The 24,623-nt window shown below is 42.8% G+C and overlaps 1 protein-coding gene across 2 annotated transcripts in view; it reads left to right on the plus strand.

Moving 5' to 3' along the window:
* Nucleotides 1-24,623, plus strand: part of LOC120310461 (transcription factor SOX-5-like) — a 594,954-nt gene that overhangs the window by 154,055 nt on the left and 416,276 nt on the right. For both annotated transcript variants that reach the window (XR_005557365.1, XM_039348880.1), the window contains exon 2: nt 21,044-21,166. The gene's annotated coding sequence lies outside the window, so the exon portion shown is untranslated. The remainder of the gene's footprint in view (nt 1-21,043; nt 21,167-24,623) is intronic.

A 24,623-nucleotide genomic window follows, 5' to 3' on the forward strand; every position in this document is an offset into this window, starting at 1 on the left:
TTGGCGCTCAGCCTTTCTTATGGTCCAACTTTCATGGCCATACATTGCAACTGGGAAAACCCTGGGTTTGACTATATGTACTTATGTTGGCAGGGTGATATCTCTGCTTTTTAGAATACTGTCTAGATTTGCCATAGCTTTCTTCCCCAGGAGCAAGCATCTTTTAATTTTTTTGGCTGCAGTCCCCATCTTGGAGCCGAGGAAGATAAAATCTGTCACTACCTCCATTCCTTCCTCACTCAAACTAAAGAAGCTTTAATGTTTCGAACGTCTTTAAACTACCACGAACGTTCAGGATAGTTGGAGTTAATGTTCTCCTATTAAAAATTCAGTTTTTATCAAGAGCTTTTAATGCACAAGCAGTTTCCCTTCTTCCCTCCTTTCTTATTTAATCATGTCATAAGCACAAAGAAGCGTGTCATACATATTTGAAGAAACCCACCGATACGTTTGCCCTGCCTTACATTTTCTTTTAAAGCAGCTAATCATTCAGCAGCCCTTAGGAAGTTATCAATTGACAATTAAGACTATTCCATAATTGCAGAGCCCAACCAGATGTCTCCTTTTTGCTTTATTTAATTATTTCTTTTTACAGGAACAGAGTATTACTTTTACCAAATGGTTTTTACTAGTACTGGTAAGGTATTGCAGACCAGCTCATCCAAGCCAAGAGTTAAACGGCTTTTAGACATGTGTGCATGAATGGAGAGCAAATGAGACCACACATGTATGAAATTCACCCGGCTCAAAGGTTGGGGGGTAGGTAGGCTTGCTTGCCTACCCACACCCCAACTAGGAGGCTCCTAGTTCTTTTCAGATGTTACACAGCCATCAGCTACCTCTTTGTAGCCAGGAGTATAATAGCACAAGTCTCTGAAAGATTTCCCCTCTCTCAAATGCCAAAATCTTGCTTAAAATTGTGAACACCGGGCTAGGATGACTGATTGTGGATGAACAACAGGCAGGTATTAAATGCCTTCCAACTGCACATGCAAATACACAATCGTGTAGTCCAGAGATGGGCAAGCATTTGCACTTGGTAAGTGGGATTCAGGGAAACTGCCTGCTGGACATTGTTTAGGGCAGTGGTGGCGAACCTATGGCATGGGTGCCAGAGGCGGCCCTCAGAGCCCTCTCTGTGGACACGCGTGCCGTCGCCCCTGTCCTAGGCCTTCAGCTGGGTTTTATAAAACCTTTTCGCTTTAGGCCTCCACCTCTGTGTACAAAAAAAAAGTTCAATCAATCAATCAATTTCAACTTCTCGCGGGGGAAAAAAAAGATCTTGCAAAGTTGGAATTGATTGATTGATTGAACTTTTTAGTCCCACCCAGTCTGCCGTTACCACTGCTGAAACCCATTCAGTCTTACCTCCACAAGGCCATCTAGAAACAGCGAGGAACCAGCCCCTGCCGCATCACCCCCGCCCCCTGGGTGCATGCTGGGGAAGTGTTACTCTTTGTGAGGAATGAAGAAATGGACCATGCCTTGGCGCTTGCCCCGGTCCCACCCCCTTCTGCCAGAGACCCTCAGATCTGTCCCACTCCTGCCCAGGCCCCCACAGGCCCCCTTGACGTAAATGATGTAGAGCTGACCATGCCCACCCAGTAGGCCACACCCACCCTGGCCACACCCACCCAGCCCCCTGAGGGCAACTGCAATGCTGATGCGGCCCTCAGTGAAATTGAGTTTGACACCCCTGATCTAGTTCAACATTTGCATTTCAGAAAAAAGCCCTCTCTTGCCCCAGTTATGGCACAAGCCAAATCTTCCTTCTTTTGCAGTCAACTCCAGACCAGTCAGAAGAGTGCTATGTAGCTTTTCTTTCAGACGATAAATATATTCCTATGCTGGATGCAACATTCTCAAACTTTAGCTTTTAGAATGCAGCGGACGATGGACTGTGTAAGATAAAAATGAAGATGGTTGTTGGTGTGCCTCTTTGAATAACTGCGCATCTTAATTTGTAAGCGTGTCATCTTACAGTCACTTACATTTTTTGTTTGCCTGTTTATTTGTTTCTAAGGGTGTTGGCCTCAGTTTCTGAATTTATAAGGTGACCAACCGTCCTCCTTTAGGGAGGACAGTCCTCCTTTTGTAAGTTCTGTCCTCCCTCAAAAAGTGTCCTCCTACATGTCCTCCTTTTCGATATTTGAAGACTAATCTGCAGGGCTTTTTTTTCCCCCTCATAGAACGCTCAGAATGGTGTTCCGGCACTTTTTTTTGATGTTTTTTTTTTTCAACTTTTGCATGAGCTGTGCTACTCCCCCTATTGGCTTTCGAAAGCCAATAGGAATTGCTGCTGAGCGGGCCAAAACACCCGGCCGGCAAACTTTGCACATGCAAGTTGTCTGCAGTGAAGGCGAATTGACAGGAACTTTGCACCCCTCCCTGCTATCCAACTACACCATCTCCTAGTTAGTCCCGAAGATACCTGGAGGAGACTGGAGTGGCAATGCCATGGTAACTTTCTCTTGATCTTTGGCCCTGCTAGGGCAATAATGGCTGTGGGTTCAAGAGGCAGGGGCGACGGGGCTGCTGCGGATAGGGGTGTGAGGGGTGACGGTGGCTGGCTGCCCCCCGTGCTATGGGAGCCACGGGGCCCACTCTACACGGCGGGGTAGCAGTGCTGGCGGGGCGGCTGCAGGCGGCGGCATGGCATGTAAGCATAATTGCAATATAAAATGTTATTGTTACAAATGTTTTTTTTATTATGCATTTATCATATTATAGTGTATTCTGTATTATTGTTGCAGTGAATAAAATGTTTCTTTTATTTACGATATTTTTTTCTTCAATTTATTTGTGTCCTCCTTTTCATTGTAAAAAAGTTGGTCACCTTAGAATTTAGCCTCTTTCCTACCTCCCTACCATTGGCTGCTTTTGAACTGTTTCTATAGCAGCCTAAATGAAGAGAAAGAAAAGCAGGGAGAAGAATTTAAGTTGTGATGTATTAGTGGAGAGTAAAGCTAAAATTGCAGAGGTTTCCTTTTTCTCTCCCCTCCCCCAACCTTATTAAAAGACTTGCATTAATGATGAATGAGCATTTATTTGGACTAATTATGTCTTAAGGTAGGTAAGATTAAAAGATATTGAATGGAATATTGACGATTTGGTAAGAATAACCATCATGAGATTCCTGTAGCCTCATCTCACAATAATTGGGTTATTACTATGCAAATTAAGGTATTACGTTTAAAGAGGAGGAGAGGGAAATTCCAGCACAGCCACTTATCTACCTATCCAGAAAACTAGACCACTTGTGTTCAGGTTGAAGATCCATTTTGAAGCAGTGTGGCATTGTACATTTCATTTTAACGTTTTCAGCTTTTTCCCCATTTCAACTCGTGGTTTTTCTTTTTTTAAAAAATAGCTCTTTAAATAAGAAAAAAACCACTGTAGATTTCTTTTACATATCTAGTCATTTGTGGTATTTTTGAGGCATATTTCAATGATTACACTTAAAAACTTCCTTTGATCTTTCAGCCTATAGCACAGTGGTTCTCAACCTGTGGGTCAGGACCCCATTTGGGATCGAACGACCATTTCACGGGGGTCGCCAAACAACGCAGTCCGCCATTTTTTCCCCCCTTTTCCTTAGCTGTGCTACTCCCTTTTATTCTATTGGCTTTTGAAAGCCAATAGAATAGACTCTCTTGAATAGAGTCTAATTCTATTGGCTTTCAAAAGCCAATAGGAATTGTCCAGGCTGTCTCTGCCCTGCTGAGCCCATCAAAAGTCCCATTCTGCAAACGGTGCTACACCAGTTGAGTAGTCCTCGACTTACGACCGATTGAGTAGTCCTCAACTTACAACCGGTTGGGGGTCGCGGCATGAAAAAGGTTGAGAACCACTGCTATAGCAGGAGTCTCCAAACCTGACAGCTTTAAGACTTGAGGACTTCAACTCCCAGAATTCCTCAGCCAGACATACTGGCTGGGAAATTTGGGGAGTTGAAGTCCACAAGTCTTAAAGATGTCCAGTTTGGAGACTCCTGCCTATAGGAGTCCCCTGGCCTATTACCATATCTTCATGATTTTAGGATGCTTTTGCTCAGGAGAGCTCCAAAATCGTAGCACAGGTCTATTTGAGAGACTGTGTCACATAGTAGCTTCCACCCATCCTCTTTCATCCATCAGATGCTCAAGGTCACTTGATGGGACTCAGGAAGTGACTTTCCTGTTATGGCACCTATCTTCTGGGACATTGTGTCCCCAGAGATTTATGTGGCTCCAACTTTTGTTTGAATAAACTCTTAAAACTCAACTCTTCTCCCAAAAGTTGGGTTATTATGCTGGTGGTGGACTCCATGTGGGAACATTGTGTGTTTGAGGAGGTGTTGGTTTTATTCTTTCTGAATGTCCAATATTTTCTTATTGCTGTTTTTTTTTTGTTTAATATTACACACTGCCCAGAATTGCTATGAAGTCGGGTAGCCTTATGCATTTGATCAATAAATAAAGCTAGAATTTTGCTGTGGATAACAGGAGGATAAACCACTGGACAGCAGTATGAAGGCTGATTGTTTTCTGGAAGCACTTATGACAGTGTTTCTCAACCTTGACAATTTTAAGGCATGTGGACTTCAACTCCCAGAATTCCACAGCCAGCAATGCTGGCTGTGGAATTCTGGGAGTTAAAGTCCACATGCCTTAAAATTGTCAAGGTTGAGAAACACTGACTTATGAGATCTATGTGGCACCAGAAAACATTGCATTGAAAACAAAGTCTTCTGAAGTGCTTATGTTTGGCTTTAATTAGCCCCTCATCTGGGTTGGCATTTAAACTTCTGTTTAGTCAGTTCTGATTCTTCGCAACCCAGTGGACTTCATTTCATGAGGATTATTTGTTGTTAACAAACAATTGACTGTTTGCTTGTTTGAGGTCTTCTAAGCTCCTGCTTGTATCATCAATGGTAACATCTAGATACCTTCTTCTTGTCAGTCTTGTTTCTGATTTCCCCCCCCCCAAGCATCAGGATCTTGTCCAAATTACCCTTACCCTTGGGTTATGTGCCCCAAATATTGAAGCTTTCTTTGGTTTCATTATTAGACAGCAATTTGACTTTGCTCCATTTAATATTGAATTATTTGTTCTTCTTGGGGTCCGCAGTATTTTCAATGACTTGTTCCAGCTCCAGCAAAAGTGAGTTTAGAAGCAATCATTCTTCTTTTGTTTCCCTTTCTGGTGATCCAGCTTTTACGATTGGGACAACCAATTTGGACAACTCTAACTATGTTGTCAGTGTGATTTAGTCAGTCAGTCAGTCTATAAATATATACCCAAGATGATGAATAGATCTAATGCTCATTCCTCTTATTTTCCCCACAACAGCCCTGTGAGATGGGTTGGGCTGAGTTGAGAGAGGGTGACTCGTCCCAAGTCATCCAGCTGACTTGCATGCCTAAGGCAATACTAGAATTCACCGTCTCCTGGTTTCTAGCCTGGTGCCTCAACCATTAGACCAGGGGTCTTCAAACTCGGCCCTTTTATGACTCATGGACTTCAACTCCCAGAATTCCTCAGCCAGGCACGCTGGCTGAGGAATTCTGGGAGTTGAAGTCCATGAGTCATAAAAGGGCCGAGTTTGAAGACCCATGCACTAGACCAAACTGGTTACTCTACTTCACATTTGATGCTTTTAGTCATCATAAACCTTGATTATCAAAGCTCTCCCTAAATAAAAAAAAAACTTTATTTTGTCTACATTGGTCAAAGTCTTTCTCTCAAGTAGGAGATACCACTGAATTTTTGTGCCTAGGAAGATAAAATCTCTTACTACTTCAAATAATAGCTTCCTTTTGCTTAACCTGGTTAACTAATCAGGGTTGGTTCGGAGGACACGGATGTTAGGCAAAGAAGAAGGGAAGATCTGCTCTGTCAGCTATACATTTTGTGGGACCTGATTCTCTAAAAGGCTACCGCTGGACTAAGTGACGTGATTTTTACCTATCCCTAGTATAAAAACCCTTTTGTGAGTACACGGTGTGAATGTATTACCAACGCATGAAAAATCAAGGAGAGGAGAAAATGAGCAAAATTGACTCAACTCACAGACCAGCAATTTGTTATGAAAACCTGGGAATTAGTTTCCATTTTTAGAACTTTAAGTGTAGATCCTCCCTTTGCATGGATCTCTTTGAAAAGACACAAAGGGGGGGGGGAGCTTTTAAAAATGATATGTCTTTCTTTTTGAAAAATGAAAGAAAGGGAAATAATAAAGGGGTACATAATGCAAAGGAGAAAGGATTGGATGAAGTGAGCTGCAATGCCTTTGGGGTGATACAAATTGGGAAATATTCCTGGACTTTGTCCCTCCCTCCTTCGTATTCAGTTGGTAGAGGACAAGCTTCTAGCCTGGGGCTGTCCCAAAGAAGAGGGAATCAAACTATTCTCCGAAGAACCGGGAGGCAGAACTATGGATGGAAATTAAGGAGACAATCCCATCTAGAACCAAGGAGAGGTTTCTGACAGTTAGAACAATTAATCATTGTTCTGATTTGCCTGCAGAAGTTGTGGGTGCTCCCAACACTGGAGGTTTTTAAGACGAGATTGGACAGCCATTTGTCTTAAATGGTATAGCACAGACATGTCAAACACTAGGCCAGGGGGCCGGATGTGGCCCGTGAAGTGGTTTCATGTGGCCCACGAAGCCATCCTGGAAACAGTGAGGGAACGGCCCCTGCTGCCTTGGCCCTGGCCCAGGCCGGCTGGGAGCCAATGTACAATTTTGTGGTGGCCATCTATGCTAAAACGCATCCAGTCTTAGCTCCATAAGCCCCCCCCCCCGCATGGCCTGAGAGGAACAGTGAGGCTCCTCCCGTGGACCATGCCTTGGCACTTGCCCCGGTCCCACCCCCTTCTGCCAGAGACCCTCAGATCTATCCCACTCCTGCCCAGGCCCCCACAGGCATCCTTGACGCAAACGATATAGAGCTGGCCACACCCACCTAGTAGGCCACACCCACTCCATCCACACCCACCCAGTAGGCCGCACCCACCCTGGCCACACCCACCCGACCTCCTGAGGGCAACCGCAATGCTGATGCGGCCTTCAATGAAATTGAGTTTGACACCCCTGGTATAGCATGTCTTGCTTGAGCAGTGGGTTGGACTAGAAGACTTCCAAGGTCCCTTCCAACTCTGTTATTCTGTTAAGCTGAGTTGCATAACAAGATAATGGACTGTGGGGTTGGGTTATTATCAAGGATATCCAGCAAAGTTGGAATTGATTGATTGAACTTTTTAGTCCCACCGAGTCTGCCGTTACCACCTCAGCCATGCCCACCCAATGGGCCATGCCCACCCAATGGGCCACACCCACCTGGCACTCAACAATGCATAAGTGGGTTTTGGGTTGCAGTTTGGGCACTCGGTCTCTAAAAGGTTCGCCATCACTGATATAAGGACTCCTGCCTTGGGTAGGGATTGGACTAGAAGACTTCCCAAGTTCCCTTCCAGCCTTATGATTCTACGATTCCTACCAGACAATGACATGTGTAGACTCCATGGGGAGAAGGCCACAGGACTGGGGCAAATTGGTGACCTTGTATTTCCCCCCAGTGAAGTCCACAACTTGCTTGGCAAGCCCCTGGGGTCGTCTGTTAAAATCTTAATTTTTAGGTAAGTGCCTGGCATTGGCCCATATGGATATTGCTTAAGTGAGAATAATTTGGACATTTAACCAAACAGGCGTGCGTAATTCAGTTCGGCCGAACCAGATGAAGCTCTTATTATGAATTCACAGCTTAAATGTTTTCATGTGTATTCAAGGATAATAATACTGGGATACATTTCAAAGGGAAAAAGATCAACAAAGGTAGAGATTTGGAAGGATTTGAACTTGTGTAAATGAAACTTTGTTGTTTCGTTAACAATCACTGGCTGTGAATGCAGAGGGGTGTGTGAAAGTCTCCCATCTCCCTGTTTTAGCTTGCCTTGGCTGGATGGTTTTAAAGAGACAAAGCTGTCTTTATCTCCTTCCTAGTGAGTGTGTGGGGAAAGTGACAGCATACATGGGGGGGGGGGATTGTGAAAAATGTTTTGCATTTTCCTTTGTCATTGCTTCTGCCTCTCTGTTCTTTGGAGCACATGTACTGTATATGCTGCTGGAAGACAAAGGAACCTAAAAACATAATGATATTAAAAATGTTGAGACTCTGGAAAGAGTGCAGAGAAGAGCAACAAAGATGATTAGGGGACTGGAGGCTAAAACATACAAAGAACATTTGCAGGGATTTGGCATGTCTAGTCTAATGAAGAGAAGGACAAGGGGGGGACATGATAGCAATGTTCCAATATCTCAGGGCTGCCCCAAAGAAGAGGGAGTCAAGCTATTCTCCAAAGCACCTGAAGGCAGGACAAGAAGCAACAGGTGGAAACTAATCAAGGAGAGAAGCAACCTAGAATGGAGGATTAGAACAGTTAATCAGTGGAACAGCTTGCCTCCAGGAGTTGTGGGTGCTCCAACACTGGAGATTTTAAAGAAGATATTAGGCAATCATATGTCTGAGTTGCTACTGGGTTTCCTGCTTGAGCAGGTAGGGTGGACTACAAGATCTAGAACAGGGGTTCTCAACCTTGGCAACTTTAAGACTTGTGGACTTCAACTCCCAGAATTCCTCAGCCAGCTTTGCTGTGAAGTCCACAAGTCTTAAAGTTGCCAAGGTTGAGAACCCCTGTTCTAGAAGGTCCCTTCCAATTCTTTATTCTGTTATTCATGTGGATTGAATGACTACAGGGAAGGTTCTGGGAAAAGCAAATCTTCCTTTTTATTATTCATTATTTATTAAATTTGTTTGCTGCCCTTCTTGCCTCAAGTGGCTTACAACATGAATTATCCATAATGATTACTGGAGGTCCTTGGCCAATCAACTGCAATCCGCCTAGTGGAAAAGGCATGAAAAGAAAAATATTTCTCCGAAACAGAAGAAAACAGTCCAATTGAAAGGCTTAAGTAAGATATAGAATAGAGTTGGAAGGGACCTTGGAAGTCTTCTAGTCCAACCCCCTGTTCAGGCAGGAAACCTTGTACCATTTCAGACAAATGGCTGTCCAGTCTCTTCTTCAAAACTTCCAGTGTTGGAGCATTTACAGCTTCTGGAGGCAGGTTGTTCCACTGGTTAATTGTTCTAATTGTCAGGAAGTTTCTCCTTAGTTCTAGGTTGCTTCTCTCCTTGATTAGTTTCCATCCGTTGCTTCTTGTCCTGCCTTCAGGTGCTTCGGAGTATAACTTGACTCCCTGTTCTTTGGGGCAGCCCCTGAGATATTGGAACACTGCTTGTCAGGCTCAGCTCAAGAGTGACATAGAATAATTCAGCCAAAGTTCAGTTCTTTATTTTCTCATACCAATACAGGTAGTCCTCGACTTACAACCACAGTTGAGTGTAAAATTTCTGTTGCTAAGTGAGACATTTATTAAGGGAATTTTGCCTCATTTTATGACCTTTCCTGGTGCAGTTGGTAAGTGAGTCACTGCAGTTGCTAAGTTAGTAACACGTTTGTTAAGTGAATTTGGTTTCCCCATTGACTTTGTTGTCAGAAGGTCTCAGTGCAACCGTCATAAATATGAGTCAGTTGCCAAGCATCTGAATTTTGATCATGTGACCATGGGGATGCCACAAAGTTCGTACATTTGAAACACGGTCATGTCACTTTTTTCAGTGCCGCTGTAACTTCGAGCCATCACTGATTGTACTGTTGTAATTTGAGGACTACCTGTGGACAGAATCTTGCCAGAGTAAACCTTTAGTACTCTCACCCGATCAGATATACCCTGGGAGATTTTAAGGAGTGGCTATCCTAACTCTCCCGTAATATTTCACCCGGGTGTATCCAGGAATTTGACTGATGGGAAAGTCAAGTGAGACAAAAATAAATACATTTGCAACTAGCACAGAGTTTGATTGTAGAATTTGATACCAAGAGATACGATGAGAGCCACTAACTTAGATGGGCTTTATAAGGGTAATCTCCTGACCAGAAGGAAGGCTGACAATTGCAGTTTGTCATGTTTACCTGCAGAAGCAGAGGATCCATACCGTATATGCCGGCGTATTAGGCGACCCGGCGTATAAGACGACCCCCGTCTTTATTGCCTAGCCGCATTCTTAGAACGTCGTCTTATACGCCGGAAACTACCAGTATTTCCGGCGTATAAGACTACTCAGCGTATAAGACGACCCCAGTCTTTGGTGCCAAGTTTAGCGCTTCCAGAAGTCATCTAATACGCCGGCATATATGGTAATTTGTAATATCAGAAACTGGGAAGGCCACTCATCTTTTGTTCCCAAGCATCTCTAGGAAATAGCAGTAGATCCCTCATCTGGATCTCTAGAACATACCTTTCTTTCTTATGAGATCTTCATCCTGCTTCCTTTTCTTTTTCCCATTTATCCCTGGTGGTTTCATGGCAGTTGACATTTCCTATGATTTCAGAACATTATTAGAAAAATACGCTCAAAGCAAAACTCTCTGAAGCCAACTGCTTTGCATACTTTCCACCCTCAACCCATAACTTGCCACAGAAAGATACAGGCTGTGTTGCTCACCACTCTCTGAGTGCACCAGTCTTAAACTCTACATTGGTCTCCAAACCATGGATTTATTTTTGAGGCGCTGATTTGAAATACCCACTTTTCTTACGCAGACAAGCACCTGAATGAACAAGAGCAAACTTACTGGAAATAAAATAAGAGTTGCTGTGACTGGTAATTCTGTAGCCCTTAATCTTCTATATTTCTCTCAACTCCGTTTTTTAAAAGCTACCTTGCATGCTAGATAATATAGCTTCTTGAGATAAAGAAGTCTACAAGTTATCTAAGGCAGGGCTTTTCAACCTTTTCACCCATTGTACCATTTTTAGGATATGGCAATATCCGAGTACCACCAGTTGCCTAGCAAGGTATTAAAAACTTGATGACCCCCCCCCAAAAAGGAAAAAAGTGATAAAGTACAGGTAGTCCTCGACTTACAACAGATCGCTTAGTGACTGTTCGAAGTTACAGTGGCACTGAAAAAGTGCCCCCCAAGCCACAGCCGAGCAAGACACCTGCCTGCCCACCCAGCGGCGCTCTTCCTCCTGTCCGATGTTTTCATTGTTGTGAGCATTTCTGTTGAGGATTGGCAGCGGGGGTGGGGGGGTGTTTGGTTTTTATTCCCCTGGTCTGCTGGGTGGTTGCAGTAGGTTTTGGTCACTTCACATGACCCTGGGACACTGTGGCTGTCATAAATATGAATCAGTTGCCAAGCATCTGAATGTAAATCACAAGACCCTGGAGATGCTGCAACATTCCAGCTGATTGGCGCTTCTTCTGGGCTCAGCAGAAGCACCAGGATCAGCGCCGAGCTCCAGCTGGAGCCTGGTGCTGATCCTGGTGCTTCCACTGAGCCCTGACAGCCCCGAAGAAGCGCTGATCCTGGCACTTCCGCTGAGTCCTGACAGCCCTGCAGCCCCAGCAATCTCTCGCTCAGGCTTGTGCGGTGCTGCCACCGGTTCAGCTCATTCCCCTCCCCCGCTACCCCTTTTCTAGGATGGTTGCATACCACCTGCCAGGTGCCAATGTACCACAGGTGGTACCCGTACCACTGGTTGTAAAGCCCTGATCTAAGGACAATTGCATGTGAAAATATACTTATTTGTCTGTTCCAAATTTCCTTTTATTTGGTTTCCATGGATGACCCCAGGTTTTTGAGTACCATGCAGAAACTTTTCCTGAACCTTTTTTCTTATGAAGTATTGTTCACTTCGATGACTGTATCCCATTTTTACTATTTTTGCAAATAACTCAAGGTGACGGACACATACCTTCCTCCCCTTATTTCCCCCACACTAACAACCTTGTGAAGTGGGATGGGCTGAAAGACAGCGATCGGCTCAAAGTCACACAGCTGGCTTTCGTGGCTAAGGTGGGACTTGAACTCACAGTCTCCCACTTTCTCGCCGGGTGCCTTAACCGGTGGACCAAACTGGCTCTCATAAAACATCTGCCTGTCACTGTATTTTTTTCTTGGAATTGCACAGCTGCCCTCTGCTATAGCTGAACCCTAGGAAAAGTGTGATTTTTGTCGAAGGAATTGCCAACAGATGCCTTTGCTTTGCACCAGCCTAAATCTCACTCAGATAAACTGCTGTTGTTATTTTGGTTTCACTCAGTCTATTTCTGACTTTCTGAAAGAAGTTAAGGAAATGACTCTGTTCATTTGGTCTGTATTTTCTAGTGAAATAGGCTTGTTCATGCATTGAGGATGAGTTGGTGAATCACTGGAAATGTAGCTTCTTTATATTTTTGATTCATTTTTCAGCTAAAAAAAAAAAAAACAACCAAAAAACCCACCACGGTTAGAAAAAAAAAAGTGCGCTGGGGAAAAATGCATACGATATACGGGAAAACGATATGCATAAAATAAGTTCTAAAGCAGTGGTTCTCAACCTGTGGGTCGGGACCCCATTTGGGGTCAAACAACCATTTCATGGGGGTTGCCAAACCAAACTGTCTGCCATTTTTTCCCTAGCTGTCCTACTCCCTCTTATTGGTGGCCACACCCACTTGGGGGTCACCACAACATGGGGAACTGTATTGTGGGGTCACGGCATTAGAAAGGTTGAGAACCACTGTTCTAAAGAGATTCATGATGGAACGTAAACGAAACTGACTTTTGGGATTTCAGATCAGGCAGTCTAGTTTGCGAAGAGGGAATTGTCCTAAATGGGAACAATTGGCCCCAAAGCATTATATGGTTGAACGGGGATTTGAATCTGAGTCTCCCAGGTTCCAGTACCGAGGAATCTGCAGGATATAGTCCAGAAAGTCAAGATGGTAGCTGTGACGGTACACAGGAAGTCCTCGACTTACGAGCACAATTGAGCCCGACATTTCTGTTGCTAGGTGAAATGTTTGTTAAGTGAATTTTATGAACTTTCTTTACTTAACAACTGCAGTTGTTAAGTTCATGACACGGTTGTTAAGTGAATCCGGCTTTGTTGACTTTGCTTGTCAGAACGTTGTGAAAGGTGATCACGTGACCCGGGCACACGGTCATAAATATGAGTCAATGGCCAAGCATCTGAATTTTGACCTGGGAATTGGGCATGCCGCAGGTCGTAAGTGTGAAAATGATCATTTGTCACTTTTTTCAGTGCCTTTGTAACTTTGGACACAAAATGAGCTGTTGTAAGTTGAGGACTACCTGCAATCAGAACTCCACAGGTTAACAATGGAGCTTCAGTTGCTCTGTCACGGATATTATCTTGACCACTGTAATGTAGGTGGGAATGACCCTGGAGGACAGGGCAGAGAGAGGCAGCCAAGGGACCAGTCAAATAAAATACAACTGAACCCTCTGTGGGAATTGGGGTAGCAGAAAGAGGCCCAGAATAGACCTTCCCTAATTTGGGGGCTGAAAAGAAGATGGGAGAGATGTACTTTAAGACTTCCAAGAGTCTGTTAATGTAGGTTTACCATAAAGTAAGATTATGGACTTGGTTGTGTTTCCTTTCAGCTCTACCTTGTAAGGCTGACACCTACCTGTGGACCCTCTGCCTCAGCCCAAAACTTTAACCACCACATCCCAGTGACATCCAGTCTAAGAAGACCTAAGTTGATAAAGCAACCTTCTGTTACTTTATAAAAGCCCAGCACACCTAAAAGATTATTTTTTTAAAAAACCTTTAGCCGTAATCTGCACTCATTGATGTGCTGTTTATCCGTAGTACATCTAAATTTGAGCACAAGTAATCCTTGATTGACAACAGTTCATTTAATGATCATTTGAAGTGACAACGGCAGTGACAAAATTGGTTTATGAGCATTTTTCACACTTATGACCCAGTTGATCAAAATCCAGGCACTGGGCAACTGGCTCATATTTATGACGGTTGCAGTGCCCTGGGGCCATGTGATAAGCAAAGTCAACGGGGAAACCGGTTTCACTTAGCATCCGTGTTACTAACTTAACAATTGCACTGATTCTCTTAACAACTGTGGCAAGAAAGGACATAAAATGGGGCAAAACTACTTAACAAATGTTTCACTTAGCAACATAAATTTTGGGGTCGTAAGTCGAGGACTATCTCTATTCCCACTTATGCTTCCTATGAAAGATAATTCTGAAAGAGCAAATCATACATTCCCCAATGAATTGTCCTGAAAAAAAAAATTCCAACATTTATAGTCAAAAGTGTGTCACTTGGAGAATTCCCAATTGTGTTCCAACTGATGTCCAGTATGATATAGTGCTTAAGGTGCTGGACTAGAAACCAGGAGTCTGAGAATTCTAGTCCTCCAATGGAAGAGAGCATCTGTAGCTCACGGTTGAACTAGGGAGTACTTAGTGCTTTCTGAGCTTGATTGTTTGCAGACATTCCATTACCCAACTAGGTAACATCATCAGTGTGAGTGAAAGTCACATTTATTTGCACTAATGATGTTACTGAGTGGAGTAATGAAACTTGTGCAAACAAACAACCAAACTCGGTGTCGGGTGCAAATAACCAGGCAAATTTGATATCCAAAGCACAGGAAAAAATTATTATTCCTACTACAGTATACACACAAGAATTTAGTCAACTCACAAAATTAAAGTGGCGCTAGACAAGAGTCAACAGAATTCATAGGGGACTGCATTTGCACGTCTTGTGGCAATGCAAAGACTCTAAACCAGTGGTTCTCAACCTTTTTAATGCCGCGACCCCAACCAGTCGTAAGTCGAGGACTACCCAACCGATCGTAAGTCGAGGACTACCCAACCGATCGTAAGTCAAGGACTTTCCCTGCCCGGGAGCGCCGCACATGCGTGGTGCCGCCCCCTGCGCTGGCCGAGGTGTAGCTGGCAAACAGCAGAGACGGTGCAGGCCGACCACCGGCTGGGCCACTAGCTGGCCCAGCCCAAGGGAGGTAAGGCCCCCGCCGGGCCCCACACGCACCAGAAACCCTCCCTGCGCCCGCCAGCCTCCCACCTCCCACCCCTGGCCCTCTTTTACTTACATTTTTAGTAGTTGCTCAGCAGGGAGGGGTGGAAACTTCCAGACAGCTCGTCTTCGCTGCAGACAACTTGCAGCACCGTTTGCAGAATGGGACTTTTGGTGGGCTCAGCAGAGCAGAGACAGCCTGGACAATTCCTATTGGCTTTTGAAAGCCAATAGAATTAGACTCTATTCAAGAGAGTCTATTCTATTGGCTTTCAAAGGCCAATAGAATAAAAGGGAGTAGCATAGCCAAGGAAAAGGGGGAAAAATGGCGGACTGCGTTGTTTGGCGACCCCCGTGAAATGGTCGTTCGACCCCAAATGGAGTCCCGACCCACAGGTTGAGAACCACTGCTCTAAACTGATGACACGTTTGACTCTGCCTTCCAGCTCAGCCTGCTCTTCTCCTACACTCAGAAAGTATTAAAGATGTCATAGTTCTAGTCTTCCCTTAGGCACGGATGATGGCTGGGTGACTTTTTGCCATTCCCCTCCCTTCAGTCCAATTCTTCAGCATTCTTGTAGAGAAAGGACTGGGTATTTTTATGCAGATTGCCTTGAATTGCACAAAGCAAAAGCTGAATATAAATCAGTGGTTCTCAACCTGTGGGTCGAGACCCCATTTGGGGTCGAACGACCATTTCACGGGGGTCGCCAAACAAGGCTGTCCGCCATTTTTTTATCCCCTTTTCTTTGGCCACGCCCCTGGCACCCGGTGATGTATAAGTGGTTGGGGGTCACCACAACATGGGGAACTGTATTATGGGGTCGCGGCATTAGAAAGGTTGAGAACCACTGATATAAATCTATCATTATCATCATCCCTACCCCAAATATTCCTTTGCCTGATCTCCCACCTCTGTGAAATGAACCCTAACATTCACCCTAGTCGAAAGAGACAGGCGCCAACAAGGGTTAACCATCTGTGCCAGCTTGGAAGGGCGATGGGACACCAGGGCTGCTTTAAATAAAAGGAAGTAAATATTTCATCTTGGTCCTTCTCAGCTGCCCGCTCCAGTTGCCTCCTCAGCTTGACCGAGATCTAAAGTGACAGATCTAAAGCGACAACAACATCAGTTTCAATGTACACCAGTCGCACAGGACATGACTTCCTTAACACAAATGCTATTTACATGGAGCGTGTCGCTACAGTGGGAACTTGGCGCGTGCCCGGCTGAAGCACCAGCCTGACAATGAAAGATGGCTTGGGGGCAACCGAGAAATAAAGGAGGTAAATGAAAAATCTGACCTCTTGGAGAACACAGCTCTTAAATGTGGCACAGCTGACCCGGCCTTCCTGTCAGGATTGGGTCATATTCCAAGAGGAAAAAAAGAATCTTTTAATGGCCAGTATAAGCTAAATAGCAAACATGACCAGCTGGTCACACTGTGTGGCTTAGGAGAAAGATCGGTGACAGCAGAAAGGAGATATTGTCGGACAAGGAAGCTAATGACTGCTTTTCTTCATTCACCCCTCATCTGGTTCTTTCACTCTTTTCCTTTTTTCTTCCTTTCCTCTAGCACAGAGGTCCCCAACCTTTTGGGCATCAGGGACCGGTTACGTGGAGAGAGGTCTTTCCACGGACTGGAGGGTGTGTGGTTTTGTGTGCTGCCTGCATCCTGTGGATGGGGCTTTCCTTGTTTGTGCGGACCGGTGGCTGGCATGCTGCAGCCCGATACTGGTCCATGGACCGGAGGTTGGGGACCCTCTGCTCTAGCAAAAGGCCATCCTAGCCTTTCACAGTGATTTCCTATTGGGCAAGCAACAATGATGGTAGATTTAGGAGGGGGATAACCTGTACATCCTAGCAAGCTTCGAGGCATATTAGGTAGTCCCCAACTTAACAACCACAATAGAGCCCAAAATTTCTGTTGCTAAATGAGACATTTATTAGGTAAGTTTTGCCCCGTTTTATGACCTTTCCTGCCACAATTGTCAAGCGAATCGTGCAGTTAAGTTAGTAACACGGTGGTTAAGGGAATTCTGACTTCCCCCTTGACTTTGCTTCTCGGAAAGTTATCACATGACCCTGGGACATAAATATTGATCAAGTGACCAGGTGGATGCTGTAATGCTCGTAAACGTGAAAAATGGTCATAAGCAGTGGTGGGATTCAAATATGTGAACAACCGGTTCTCTGTGTGGATGCCGCTTCCGCAAGTCCGTTCTGGCCCTGGGCAACAAAAAATTAGCTACCGGTTCTGCCGAAGTGGTGCGAACCGGCTGAATCCCACCACTGGTCATAAATAACTTTTTTCACTGCCGTTGTAATTTGGAATGGTCACTAAATGAAATGTTGTAAATTGAGGACTACTAGTACAAACCGTTTCCCCTAGCCCTGGGATTTGCAACGGACAGTGTGGTACCAACCTAGAACTAAGGAGAAATTTCCTAACAGTGAGGACGATTAACCAGTGGAACAGCCTGCCTTCAAAAATTGTGGGCGCTCCATCACTGGAGGTTTTTAAGAAGAGACTGGACAGCCACTTGTCTAAAATTATATAGGGTCACTTGCTTGAGCAGGGGGCTGGACTAGAAGACCTCCAAGGTCCCTTCCAGCTCTATTCTAATTGAATTAAACAGTTTGAGACTGATGGCTGATATAAACCCCTATTGGGAATGTGTTGAAATCATCAGAATAGATGCTTGATGGATCCAGATGGCTTCCCGAACAAACTTGGAGAACTTCCCACCCTTCAATCACTGACATTTGTGTTGCCTTGCAAATTCGTGGAATACGGAGGCAGCCCTTGATAGCATTGCTTCAAAGGGCTTGTTTCCCCCTTTGCAGAGTCAAATAAATACAAGTACTCCTCAATATACAACAGTTCATTTAGTGACTGTTCGAAGTTACAGTGGCCCTGAAAAAAATGATTTATGGCTGTTTTTCACACTTACGACTGTTGCAGTATCCCTGAGGTTACGTGATCAAAATTCATATACTTGGCATACTTGGGAACTCAGAGATAATGAAAAGGTCGAATGCCAGTTGATACAGAACTGGGAGTTCAACAACAAAATCAATAATAATTAGAGTTGGAAGGGACCTTGGAGGTCTTCTAGTCCAACCCCCTGCTCAGGCAGGAAACCCTATACCATTTCAGATAAATGGCTGTCTAGTCTCTTCTTAAAAACTTCCAGTGTTGGAGCATTCACAGCTTCTGGAGGCAGGTTGTTCCACTGACTAATTGTTCTAACTGTCGGGAAATTTCTCCTTAGTTCTAGGTTGTTCTCTCTTTGGTTAGTTTCCATCTGTTGCTTCTTGTCCTACCTTCAGGTGATTTGGAGAATAGCTTGACTCCCTCTTCTTTGTGGCAGCCCCCGAGATATTGGAACACTGCTATCATGTCCCCCCTCGTCCTTCTCTTCATTAAACTAGACATGCCCAATTCCAGCAACCGTTCCTTATATTTTTTAGCTTCCAGTCCCCTGATCATCTTTGTTGCTCTGGGTGAATCAGATCAAATCTAAATGAGCTACTTATGACTCTGTTTCAAAGTTCCATCAGCTGCCTCCCCAATTGCAGCTATGTGGGCCATTTGCCAAGTGCTCAAAATGAGATCACATTTACAGCCATTTGCAGCGTCCTGTGGTCACATGACTGTAAATTATGATGTTTTTGCCAAAAATAGTCTTTACTTCCCGTTTCTGGCAAAAAAAAAGGCCCACTGTGTACAATAGTACCATAGTGTTTGCTTAACAACCTTACATTCATTTAATAACCACTGTGTTCACTTAACAACTGCCATAGAAAAGGTTGTCAAATTGGATGAAGTCATGTGGTGACCTGCTTAATGTCCATGATTACGTGCGACCATAATTTTGGACTCAGTTATGGTTGTAAGTCAAGAACTACCTGTATATAATCACATTTGATCACTACTAAATCCAGGATACTTAAATTATTGTGAGCCAATCTGGCTGGCTCTTCATTGTTAAATAAATGTAGTCCCTACTGTGGGGGTTAATTTAAATCTAAGTTCTTCATTTTTTAAACATATTATGTTTCTCAGATGCTTTGTTCTTTTCCTTAGCGTTGGTTGTAATACAAAGGTGAGTTTAAAATCAAAGGAATAATTAAAACAATACATTAAATCGCGGAGGAGTGTATTTCTTTAACATGTAATAATGATCTCGCTAAGATGTTAAAATTAGATTAATTCATACTTTTATTCTCGGAATGATAACTGTCTATTAGCAATAGATTTATTGAGGATTAGCAACATAACTGTATCTGTTTCATGATTGTTAATCCTGAATGAAGTTTTTGTAAAATTATTAATTGGTACTTAGCTAGGGGATTTTATTAGCTGTGCTGTCACACAGTGAAAAGAAAAGGCTTCTGGGATGATTAAGTAGAAAGAAAAAACAGTAACAATCTCAAAGTGAAACAGTAAAAAGATAAATACTGTAGTTCTAAATGTTCCCTTATCGCCTATAATAGAAAAAAAAATCTGAGACCACACCCTGCTTTGTCGTTTTGTGATTTAGCCGTATCCAGAGAGCTACTTATGGCATATTCAGTAATGTACATTTATGAGATGGAGAGAGAAATTCAATTTAGATAAGGTTGATATTGGACAAGAAAATGGCTTTTCAGTGGCTGTCAGAATGTGCTGTTCCTCTAATCATGGACTCTAGCAGGCATGACTAAACATACCATGGGAAAGATTTCCATGCTTTATTTGGTATGATAAATCAAGGTTGGTGGGGTCCTAGGGGTTTTCTGAACTTGGTGGCTTTCTTGCTTGTTCGATCTCTGAATGTTACCTAGCATGATAAGGAATTATCCACAAGAAAACCACCAAGCCCAGAGAACACCAAGGACCCCATACTTTAAACCTGAGCTAGAAATATTTTATAGAGTAGAGTAGAACAGAATAAGAATAAGAATAATAAACAATACTATTGGGATTGTTGACAGATTATATTTGGAGCTATTGGGGAGGCCTTCCAATTTTTGATGGGCAATCTTTCTTTCTTTCTTTCTTTCTTTCTTTCTTTCTTTCTTTCTTTCTTTCTTTCTTTCTTTCTTTCTTTTTTCTTTCTTTCTTTCTCTCTCTCTCTCTCTCTCTCTCTTTCTGTCTTTTTGCTTCTTTCTTTCTCTCTCTCTCTTTCTGTTTTCTTTCTTTCTCTCTCTCTCTTTCTGTCTTCTTGCTGCTTTCTTTCTTTCCCTCTTTCTCTTTCTTTCTTTCTTTCTTTCCCTTCCTTCCTTCCTTCCTTCCTTTCTTTCTTTCTTTCTTTCTTTCTTTCTTTCTTTCTTTCTTCTTCCTTTCTTTCTTTTTCCTTCCTTCCTTCCTTCCTTCCTTTCTTTCTTTTATTTTTTTTATAAATAATTCAAGGTGGCGAACATATCCAATGCACCTTCCTCGTCCTATTTTCCCCACAACAACAACCCTGTGAGGTATGTTGGGCTGAGAGAGAGTGACTGGGCCAAAATCACCCAGTTGGCTTTCATGGCAAAGGCAGGACTAGAAGTCTCACTTTCCTAGTTTCTAGGCTGGCACCTTAACTGCTACACCAATTGGCTCTACACGAAGATCCAAAAGAATAGCAGGATGGGGATGAAGGAAGAATATTTAATTGCCCTTATTTCGTTTGGTTTTTGTGGTTTTTTACCTTTAAAACACTTTTGTTGTTTTTAATCTATAATTCCATTTCACTTTTCCGCTAATCTGTTTTTTTCCCCTCTTCCTTTCTTGAATTGCATATTTAAATACATAATTATGCATATTTTCTTTTAAAATACTTCTTTCAAATAAAAGCTACAGCAAAATGCTTTCTTCCCAATTCACAGTCCTAGGATAAAGTTTCCAATCTAGCTTCAGTGTATTACTAGCAAACTGTGTTTCCCCTCCCCCCCCCCGAAATTATCCCCCATTTGTATGCTCTCAGTTACCGTATTTTCTGGCATATAAGACGACTTTCTAAAGCATGCAAATCGTCTCCAAAGTCGGGGTTCGTCTTATACGCCAAGTCGTCTTATACGCTGGAAAATACGGTACATATATTTTGAGAGTCACTATATCCCAAAACACCATCTTATTTGGTCTTGTCTTTTTTTTTTTTTTAAATCGGCAGATTAATGGAGAACTGGGATGAAACAGAACTGGGGGTTACTGCCTGTGAAAGTGACCTGGATCAGAAATAATCTATCTGTCAGTCTCTCGCTGAGGCAACCACCTCTCTCATTTTTGGTGACAGGTAAGTTTTGGAGACAAAGGGGTGGATGGAAGGGAGCTGTTTTGGTTTCCATTCTTAAGGATGTCATCTACAACAGAGGTCCCCAACCTTTTGGACACCAGGGACCGGTTCCGTGGAGAGAGGTTTTTCCGTGGACCGGAGGGGGCGTGGTTTTGTGTGCTGCCTGCATCCCGCAGATGGGGCTTCGTTTGTTTGCGCGGCCCGGTTGCTGGCATGCCGCGGCCTGGTACCGGTCGACAGACCGGGGGTTGGGGACCCCTGATCTACAGGAAGAAGAGTCAACATGATGCTCTCTAGCTGGTTTAGTCTCTGTAATACAGGTAATCCTCAATTTATAACCACAATTGGGACCAGAATTTCCATTATTACTCAAGGTAATTGTTAAATGAGTTGCACCTGATTTTATGACCATTTTGACAGGGTTGTTAAGCAAATTTCTGCAACTGCAATCTTGTGGTTGTTAAATGAATAAAACTGGGAATTGCAAATGACAATTGTTTGACCCCACGATGCTGCAACTGCTAGGCGCCCAGATTTTGTCCATGTAGCTGTGAGGATGCTGTGCTGGTAGTATGAAAACTGATGCTAAGTCACTTCTTTCAGTGCCATTGCAACTTCAAACAGTCACTAAACATATGGTTGTAAATTGAGGACTGCCTGTACCATTTGTTGTAAGGACTGATGATGGGGCTAATTTCTGAAGCCTATGGAGATTGTTTATCCTGATTTTTAAAAATATCAAGGTATTTGAATTTACTATAATCTAAATTGTAACTTTTGGGGGAAACTTGTTTTGAATTCTCTTTGGCTGAGCTTGTCCATCACTAGAAAAAAAAAAGTACCATTTTACCACGTTCTAGATGTGATTCATTGAATTGCTGCAAACTCTGAATAAATGCCAGCTCCGTTCTATGGAGTGCTGGGAAGGCACTTCTGAATTAGTTTCCTTTTAAAAAGTATCATGAACTGTGATTTTCCTGAATTCTCGAGCCTGAAATAGTTATGAAAAGTGAGGTTCAGTCAGTTCCCCCCCCCTCTATTTTGTTATCATTGTTTTGTTGTGATGTGGTACTGTAGGCTTTTCATTTACTGGTGTAGCGTTCACTGAATTTAAATTATTAGCTGGCCTGAAAGCATAAATGAATAAGTTAGCAAAATTAATGAACTACCTAACTGTGTGTTGGGGTATTCCCAAAACTTTTATTTTGCTGACTTTGTAGAACTATCTAAATTGGTTGTGAGTTGAAAACTTAAATCTTAGGGGAAAAAACCTATAAAAGTTATTTTAGTATTTGGATGTTGATGTGGCTTAGTCTTTTTAAGGGGTTCTTGCAGGTTTTTGTTGTTGAATGTTGAATGCACAGGACGATCATGTTAAATTAAATTAAATTTTTATATAGGAAATGAAGGTTTCTACCTTCATAATCTTAGCAATTTCAGATCTTTTTATTTGCTCGAATTACGTCATTCCATTGCTTTTAAATTCATTTGCAATTTCATTTTAAATCTGAAATACGAGTGGAGAATAAGATACATAAAGGAATGACCATATTGTTAGTGAAAAAAATATTTTTAACATTTTTCAATGATTTTCAAAGAGGCTAAAAGTACAAATGTTGTTGGGTGAGATTTATCTTTGCCATTTTCTCGTGCTTTCTTCTTGTTTGGAAGATCTGGAGAAATATTAAAAAATTATAAAATTATCTTTTTGGCTCTAAATTAAATTGCCTATACGCATCTATGAACCAACAACGCAACACAGGACAGCAGTGAAGGGATATATCTATATCTATATCTGTATATCTATATCTATCTATCTATCTATCTATCTATCTATCTATCTATCTATCTATCTATCTAAAGAAATTATGTGATGTTGTTCTGTGTGTTTATGAAAAATGGGTGAAATTTGAATGACAGTTCAGTCTGAAACTGGAAACAAGCTAAAAACCTCAGCATTGAACCTGCATATTTGAGATTGCATTTCATAAACTTCTGCAATTCTGTATGCATACCACATCTGATTGGGGAGCTTTGTATAGATCAGGGGGGTCTTCAGACTTGGCCCTTTTATGACTTGTGGACTTCAACTCCCAGAATTCCTTAGCCAGTGTGCCTGGCTGAAGAATTCTGGGAGTTAGTCCACAAGTCATAAAAGGGCCAAGTTTGAAGACCCCTGGCTTAAATCTAACAAACAAAATGGAGGCTGGCTGAGGAATTCTGGGAGTTGAAGTCCACAAGTCATAAAAGGGCCAAGTTTGAAGACCCCTGGTACAGATATTTGCTAGATTTGTATTTTGCCTTCCCTTTAGGAATTTAAGAAGGCATACACAAACACACTTTTCTCCATTTTTTCCTCAGTCCTCTGGGTACTCAACTCTGAGAGATAGACTGTGTCTGTAAGTAATGTTGAATTTAAGTCTCTTTAGTTCCAGTTCAACACCTAATCCTGTACACCACACTGGCTCTTAGCTCTGTGGCTGATGCAGTGTCTCCTAAATGTAGACTTAGTGTTCATATTCTGTAAAGCCCTGATTATTTTAACCACAGTTTATTGATTAAATGACAGTTGGCTGGATTTGTACTTCATGGTAAGCTATAACCCGTGCATTACAGTGACCGGAGTCAGGCAAAAGAATAAGCTGAAATTGAAAAACAAAGTAGATTATATTTAGGGCAGTATGCCAACCTATCATAAGCATCTGATAAATGCCACAAGAACACTATATGTGTCATGACTTGGCTAATGTCAATGATGACATTTATGTCATTTGCACAATGACATCATAGCACATGTGACATCATTTACCCCTCTTCCTGAAACTTAGCTTTATTGTGTCCATACACCTATTACTACATCAGAAGTGTTGCAACTTTGAAAGTTTGTTTGGTAGACACAATAAATGTGGGTCTACATTCAGGACATCAGGGAAGAATGTTGATCTGAATATCAGCCTATCATGGGTAGTTGTTTGTTAATCAAAATAGTCTTACTGAACTGGAGGAGATCACAGGTGATGGATGGACATATCAGACCAGTGTTGAGTGTGGGAAGTCAGCCCCCCAGAGAAGGAAATATTAAAAGGGCAGAATATATTTCCCTAAAGGATTTTAAAAGCAGAAACCAACCCTGCCCTCCAAGTCTCTCTGTCCCAAACAGAACCAAGTCTGCAAAAATGCAGATGTGATAATCTTGTCAGAAAGACTGGAATCAGGAACATGGGATTGGGAAGAAAGATCCCTAGAATCAACACCAAAAATCTAAGAGTCATCAGCCACAGCCACAGGGAAGCTATGTTCCACCTTTGGGACATAATAGGATTAACCCACCACCATCAGAATACCAGAAAGGTACACTCAGACTCAGGTCAAAGTTCAGGCCACAGGAACAACTCCAAACAAAAGGCTCCAGAGGGTATAAAAACCCACTCCCTACATGTGCTCACTTTTTTTTCCC

The sequence above is a fragment of the Crotalus tigris genome, unplaced genomic scaffold, assembly GCF_016545835.1.
Source record: "Crotalus tigris isolate CLP2741 ecotype Arizona unplaced genomic scaffold, ASM1654583v1 scf7180000018188.699247, whole genome shotgun sequence".
Taxonomy (NCBI): Eukaryota; Metazoa; Chordata; class Lepidosauria; order Squamata; family Viperidae; genus Crotalus; species Crotalus tigris.